The sequence below is a fragment of the Equus caballus genome, chromosome 1 (genome assembly GCF_041296265.1).
Source record: "Equus caballus isolate H_3958 breed thoroughbred chromosome 1, TB-T2T, whole genome shotgun sequence".
Taxonomy (NCBI): Eukaryota; Metazoa; Chordata; class Mammalia; order Perissodactyla; family Equidae; genus Equus; species Equus caballus.
Window position 1 is genome coordinate 10,889,336 of NC_091684.1, and position 8,513 is coordinate 10,897,848.

The following is an 8,513-nucleotide window of genomic DNA, read 5'->3' on the forward strand; positions in this document are numbered from 1 at the left end:
GGCCGGCCCCTATAATATTTTATTTCTTGATAGGACTGGAAAACCAATGCAACGAAGTGTAAGCGTCAGTCATGTCTAAGTAAAGGAGACATGGTTATTTGCTTCCTCATTCTCCATATTTTCTGAACTTTGAAGAGTTTCTCTGGAAACAGGAAAGTGAGGATGTCATGTGCCATCATGTCTGGCACATGTGCCATGTGTCATATCTGGGGGCCCAGCCAATCAGCCCCAGTCCTGGAGGCTGGGTCCCTTCTTCCTCTCCCTAAGGCCTTTCCCCAGGCACCTCCGAGGCCTCCAACTGTGCAGCTCCCTTGGGTCCCTCCCTGGTTGTGACCATCCCCCGTGGAGTTTGCAAGAGCAATGGTGTATCCTGAGAGGAACACTGCTGACCTGATGGGCTGGGCCAAGGAACACTGGCTCTGTGACTCGAAGACAGTGAGTCAATCACAGGGACAGCTAGAACAACAAGGAAATGGTGATTAGGACTGAAGCTTCTCTTCCTGAGACAGACACAAGGACATAGCAGAAACAGACTCAACAAGCAGCTGGCGAAGGGCCATCCCTCCATCCCTTGGAAGAGAATTTCCCCTGACCCTGAGGTTCGACTCATCCTTCCTATGGGCTTAAAATGCTGGAAGTGGCATATGCAATGTAACACACCCATTTTTTGTCATCTTAACTCATAGCTCACTGACCTACCTGATGCTAAGGTTGGGTGGTTAACGTCTTCCAGGATGGTGGAAGTTGAGAGGGCTGTTTGGAAAACAACAATACAAGGAAAACGACTCTTGATATTTATACTGAATGGAAAGAGAAAGACTATTTTCTTCTGCTTTACATTTCCAGGAGAAGAATTCAATTAGCTTTATACAAGCTCATCCAACATAGAGAATTTTAAAAGCAACCAGCATCCTTGTAAACATTATGCCAGGCACAAAAGGCTACATACTGTATGACTCCATTTGTGTGAAATATCCAGAAGAGGTAAATCGATAGAGATAGAAAGCAAGTTGGTGATTACCAGGTGCTGGGGGTAGCAATTGTGACAAAATGGCCATGGCTACTAGCGAAGAGCAGAAATACTGTACCCTCTTCACCCAGCTCATCAGTCATGCAGCAGAATTCCCTCTTCCTTGAAGAGCGCTCCTCCACAGGACTCACCTCAAGGCACAGAAGAAGCCTACACTCACTTTACATGGCTGTGCACCGCGCTGTCACCTAAGGGCTTTCCACTAACTCCCCGATTTAATCTGCACAATAGTTCCTTGAAATACGTAGCTATTATCCCCGTTTTTCAGATAAGGAAACTGAAGCACAAAGAGGTAAAAAAGCCTAGTGAGCGTCACACAGCCAGGAGGAGAGACTGGCTCCAAACCCAGCAGTCCAGCAGTTGGCTCTGAACATTGTACTAAGTAAATGGACTATGCCACACAGGTTTCAAAAGAATCCTTAGTCCTTTAGACATGAGATCTAAGAATTTAATGTGTTCACTCTCTCTTTTGTTAACACTTGGAAGTGGACATAAAGGTGCAAACTTGGATCAGCTGAGTGGTATACATTTATTCAAGCTTTTACTTACTTACTCATTTAACAAGCATTGAATGCCCACCAGACAGCAGACAGTGTTCTCAAGACTCTGTGTGTGTGTGTGTCATGTGGTTGGGGACAATGTCAAAGATGATAACAATATGGATTCTGCTCCCAGAAGCTGACAATGTCACTAGAGAAACAAGTAGATACACACAGAATTGTTCAGGAAAGGGATAAGAGCAAAAAGTCAGGACAGATGACGAGCTGTGCAAATCTAGCCAAGGGAACCACCCTGCCAGCTTGGGATGGGGAGGACTGGACAAGGAGTTCTGGGGGACTGAGGCTGGGGTCTCAGGGGGCACCCTAAAGGCAATGGACATGTGGGTTTGGGAGAAGTAAGTGCAAGAGTGAGAAAACAAATGCAGGCCTGGCTCAGAGATTAGCCCATCCTTTTACTCCAAGTGCCCATCATGTCAAATGGATCCTCATAGTTTCTGAATAGGCAACACGCCTAGTCAGTCTTTTTAGTAGTTTGTAGGATTTTAATGTGGTTTTGAGAGTTAAAAGAGTTCAGAGATTAAACTCTAGGGCTCTGAGGTCAGATTGTGTTACCATTCCATCAACTTTGGGGACAATATTTAACCTATTTGAGCATGAGTTTCCCCATTTAGAAAATGGGGATTATGGAAGTTCCCTCATCCGGCTGTTGGGAAGATTAGATAAGAAAGTCCTCATAGGGCAGTCAGCATGGGGTTGACACTGCATAAGGCAGTGCTGTCCAAAAAAACAAAGTGTGAGCTACATACGTAATCTTAAATTTTCTGGTAACCACATTTCAAAAAGCGAAAAGAAACAGGTAAAGTTAATTTCAATCATATATCTTATTTAATCCAATATAACCAAAATATTACTTCAGCAAGTAATCAATATGAAAAATGTTAATGAGAGCAATTCTACATTCTTTTTATTTCAGCAAGTCTTTGAAAGATCTAGTGTGTATTTGACACGCACGGCAGGTCACAGTTCTGCTGAGCCACATTTCACGTACTCGGTAGCCACATGGACAGTGCAGGTATAAGGGCTTACTTAAGATTACCATCAGCATTGTCAGCATATGAATTATACGGTGGTATGATTGAAATGTCAGCAGTTACAGATGATGAAGGAGTGGAGTTGGCATCAACTGGCATGATGATAAAATGAAATGACCTGTATTGGTGATCACTGCTCACCACGACTTAAGAAGAGGTGTCCCATTTCTGTGTGACTCACTGGTATAGGAAAAGAAGTCTCTCCAGGTTGGACACTTCCCAGACATTAGGCCAGATGCTCTAGTTTATTTCTTAAATTCAAAAGATGTGAGGTGACCCTTTTAGTAATCTCTCTCTCTTTCTCTAACACACCGCACACAAAGATGCACAAAGACACACAAAGACACATCCACACCCTACCTCTTTTCCTCTTACTGTTTATCTTTGTGAAAACATGTGACATGAGGAGCCTTGTGTTACAATGTTCTTTAACAATAAAATCTTAGATAACCAAACATAGAGTGAAGCTGGACAGTGTGAAACCCAGGCCACCTCAGGGTTCTCTTGCCCCTTTCTTCTCAAATCATTCAATCTCAAATGGAACACTAGAGGTTTCTAGAGATGGTGGCAGAACCATATCACGACACTGCAACTTAGGAGTTATGATAAATCTGGTAACGGCGATGGTGGGGGGTGGTCCTACCTGATGTTGTTGGATGTGTCGCAGTTACGGGAGAGAGCTGAGTTGAGACAGCAGCAGGTAGAACTGTCATAGAGAAACACTTGTCAACAGTAAGTAACTGCTCACAATCACTTGAGAGAAGAGTGACCAGCCAGGGGCTCCGTGTGATTTCATAAAATGTAGTTTTGCCTCAGCTCTGAAGTGACCACTGCTTAAGTGATGGAAATGTGAAATCACTTCTGGTCCTCAATCCTGTTAGGCTCCACCATCCCCATCCTCCCTCTCCCAGACTCAATGTCCAAGTGCAGGTATTTGGTGTTTTGTGACAATAATTATGTGTTTGGGTCCTAATAGTGTCCGTAAGAATTGGCTTGGTGGTCTGGACCCTCAAGACCCCCCGGTACTTTTATTCACTAGCTCTACTCGTTTCATTCCTCAGCCAGTTTTATCACAGACATGTCTCTCTGTCATAGGTGTTGCCCTAGCATGAAACCTCTCCACAGATCCAGAGTCTCCCACATTCTCTCCTGGCTCCAGACCTGATTCCACGCTGTATCTGACCCTGAGAATGACTTCCTGTGTTTATAAGGAACACTGACAGAAGAAACAACAGAGCGTGGACAACCATTGCTTATCTCTGTATTGACTTGGGTAGATGCTACCCCTCTCTTATCACACTTTCTTCCCTCCCCTTGCTGTTTGGGTCACCATATTTCAAGGTACATCCTGAGTGATATGTCCATTTCTGCGCCACTGAGCAGTAGCAACCACAGAATTGTATTTAATAATGTGGGAGGCAGAATATTGGCTGCTCACAGATGTCCATGTCCTAACCCCTGGGACCTGTGAGTATGTCAGGTTGCATGGCAAAGGAGAGTTGAGGCAGCAGATGGAGTTAAGGTTGCTAATCAGCTGCCTTAAAATAGGGACATTATCCTGGATTATCCGGGGGGGCCCAATGTCATCACAAACACTCTTAAAAGTGAAACAGAAGGCGGAAGAAAGAGTCAAAGAGAAACTGCAAGACACTACACTGTTAGCTTTAGAGGAATGAGGCCATGAGCCAAGGAATGCAGGCAGCCTCTGGAAGTTGGAAAAGGCAAGGAACTGGATCCTCTTCTAGAGCCTCTGGAATGGACGTCACCTGGCTGACACCTTGATTTTGGCTCAGTGAGCCCATTTTGGACTTCTGAGCTTTAGAGCTATAAGATAAATTTGTGTTGTTTAAGCCACTAAGTTTATGGCAATTTGTTACAGCAACAATAGGAAACTCACACAATAAGCAAATATTACATGTGATCAAATGATGCTTCTTCCGGAGCAAATCTGAAACATGTCAGTTACGAAAATGGAGAGATATTGGATACTCTCAGAGCAGTTTCTAAAATGAAGCTTAAAAACAATTATAAAACCGCTATGTTCAAAACGGTTTCCAGTATTTTAAAAAAAATAATGGCATTGTTATCTCATTCTTTTTTTTTTTTAGAAGTTAGTGAATCTATTGGAGCAACACCCTGAAAATCAGGTCCCTGCAAACTCAGTAATAAGGGGCGGGTTATAATGAGTCACTCAAAAATAACTCAACAGCCACTCTTTCATTTATTTCTATCCTGTATCTGGATGGGTAACCAGAAATGCCCCAAGAGAAAACAGCACAAAAACGTTCTCTTACCTGATAGTATGGTTGCTGAATTTCCATCACCTATTGGGAGAAATACAGTGAAATATTTCTTACTCAATTAAATTGAATAACTTTTACCTTACCTACTTACTGATTTTCAACAAATCTTTAATATGACAGTTCAAAAATATTCATATTCATGCAAAATCCAGTGAACTCCCATCGAAATACAGTCCCTTGGACATAATGGGCTCTCACAAGTGTTTGCTGATTTGATTGTTTTCAGGAGACTCTAGAGGCAACAGCTTTAACCCATGATACTAGCTTTTCAGAATGACAACACACTGAGAGCAAGCCAGTCACCACAGGAACTCCAGGCCACCTGCTGTCCAGGGCAGTGGTCCCCAACTGGGACCAAAGTTGGATGACCATGGCATGTCCACATCTGAACTGCTTTCTCAGTTCATGTCCCCCTTAGGGCCCAGATCATACATTCCTCCTGGACCCTTGGTGAATATTTCTGTTAATCTTTTATATATATTTTTTCTCTGCTATAGGTTTCAAATGACTGACTGTAAAATCCACATATCTGCATAGCAAGACCAGAAAAGTAGAAATATAAGACTAACGACTATATGGATGAAAGGGAAATGAGTAGAAAAACAACCAACCAACAAACAAAACCCTTAGCTAATTATTAGAACTGATCATTCAATCAAACTCTGACCTTCCTGGAATTTGAAGGGGGATGGAAATCATGATGCATAACGGAATTCTCATTGCCTGATAAGTGGTATCTTCCTAAAAGATGTTATTGCCTTTCTGTGAGGACCGCTGAGCATTTTAATAACCAATACATGGTCTTCAATAGCAATTTTATAGGAAAGGCAGAATGCTAGCACGTGTCTATTTTTTTTTTTTCGTTCAGTAAGTATTTATTTAGAACCTACTGTGTACCAGGAAGTGTCCCTGGCTCTAGGATAAACAAGATTGCCAAGTTTCTGCTCTTACCAAACTTACATTCTGGGGAGTAGGGTGAGGAGGACAGAAGATGAACAGGTGCAAAAAGAAAAATACAAAGACCAACTCAGACGGTGGAAATACTATGAAGAGATAAACAACGGGTTGATAAAATAGAACGTGACTGAGAGGGTGTCTATTTTGGATTGTGTGTTCAAGGAGATCCTCCCTGGAGGAGTGACATTTTAGCTACCTGATTACAAGGAGTCAGCTGAGGAAAAATCTGGGAGAAGAACATTCCAGACAGAGACAGGAGCCAGTGCAAAGGCCCTAAAGTGGGAATTACCGTGTCAGTTTCAAGGGATGGAAAAAAGCCAGGGAGTGCCATGCAAGATGAGGTGTTTTCTCAGTGGTCAGAAACACAGATGAGGATTAGATCATGTGGGGTCTCATAGGTCATGGTAAAAGATCTGGATATTATTCCAGACAATAGGAAGTCTTTGGAGGGTTTTGAGTAAAGGGGAATGGTTTGATTTATGACTTTCTAGTCTGTTCTAGTTTCTGAAACAAGAATGGATCATGTGTGTGTTGGGAAAAGAAAGAAAGGAGATAAAAGACTGCTTAGAAAATTGTTGCCATATCAGGTTGAAAGACAGTGGGGCTTCGGGTGATAGCAGTGACAGAGGAGTTGGGAGATGCTAACGGGCTTAGCATATCTTTCGGAAGCAGAGCGAGGGAATTTTCTGACACGTTAGTTGCAGAGTGAGGGAAAGGGAGGAGTAGGGATGGCTCTAAAGACTTCAGGTTTGAGAAACTACTGAATGGGAAGAATATGTCCATTTTTAACACCAGCTCTCCATAAAAGCCAAGCAAGATATCATAATAGCTAACAGACCAGCAGCTATACCTTTTGCTAACTTATGGCCTTGGACAAGTTGATTAACTTTTCTACGTCTGTGTTTTATCATCAGTAAAATGGGAATTATAATGGTACCTACTTCATAGGTTGTTGTGAAACTTAAATAATCATGCCTGCAAAGTGATTAGAATTAATTAACTCCTTAGAGCAAGGATGAGAAAACTAAAGCCTGTGGTTCAAATCCAGCCCAGTGCCCGCTTGTAAATAAAGCTTTATTGGAACACAGCATGCCTATCAGTTTACAAATTGTCTATGGCTGCTTTCGTGCTACAAGAGCAGAGCTGAGTAAATATAACAGCGACCCTTTCTTCCACAAAGCCTAAAATATTTACTATCTGACCCTTTACAGAAAAGATTTGCTGACCCGAGTCAGAGAATTAAATAACAATACCTATGCAGGTAAAGGTCTTAGAACACCGTCTGGAACATCATTAACACTCAATAAAAGTTGGCTCTTCTTGTCATTCCATGTACATGACCTCGTCTAACCCAAATGGAGCACTGTGAAGTCGGTGTTTTTATCTCCTTTTTAAAAAACATAGTAAGTGGCTTGCCCAAGGACACACTAAATAAATGGGAGAGACGGAACTTAAATCCAGACCTTCTGTTGCCAAACCCATCGCCTTTCCCTTACCCCAAACTTCACCTTGGCTAGTACACATGCCTGCCTTGAACATGTTCCCACTGGGTTTACTAACTGAATAACTTAGCAGTTTCCTAGTACACCAAAAAATTGATAGTTCATGTACAAAATACATAATATGTTCTCCCCTCCAAATATGCCTCAGCAATTCCAACAAAAAAACTTATGGTTTTAAACCAAAAGGAAAATATGCACCAAACAAGTATGAACACTGCAAATTCAGCATGAAAATACTTCCTACCTTGGGGCATTGGCAGTGACTTCTCAGCACTCTCTGCAGGGAGAGGAGTAGAGAATTCAGTGGCTTTAGGATGTAAAAGTATTCATTCACTTCAGCAGCCATACTGAACATTTATGTAAGTTATGCAAATAATTTACCAAGATTTTTCCTTAACGTGATGGTAGGAATAACTCTTTTATTATTCCATTGGAATTCCATTGGAAAAATGAAAATATCAAGACTAGAGAATAACTTAAAACTCTCATGATTGAAATGAAAATAATGCTCACTCTTGTGGAAGGAAGAAAGTGGCCCAACCGCATTTTCAACTTAAGGGTAGGATCATCTTAATGGCCCAGGAATGCAGAAATGGCAAATAATGACTGTCAAAATATGGCAGTCTGAACCCTCCTACTGTTTATTTCGTTTTTTCCTTTATGATTTACCTATTACCTGCCCAGGTAGCTCATAGAATGAAAAATGTCAGGTCGAGAAAACAAAAGCATGAACTTACCCAATGCAGGCTTTAAGTACTCAGTGTCTGTTAATATGTGGGAGGAAAAAAAGATCACTTTAGAAAAGTGCTATTGTCTAGACAAGCCTCAGTTCAAAATGAATCTTAAAATGAAAGAATATGACTCCCAGAAATAAAAATGTTGACTCTCCCTGCCTTAGTTCAGTTGACTTTAGTTAACCATCAGATGTGTAAATGTTTGTCAGTACAGGGTGTCTGCTAACATTTGTTCCATCCAGCTGTGGCTGTGCTATTTCTACCCTGCAGACTCTGTGACACCTCCTCATAGGAGGCACTGATACACACGAAACAGGTGGAACTCAGTGGCTTTACAGAATACACCGCTTTGATGGAATTCTAAACCAAAAACCCAACTAAAACAAAACAAAGTCA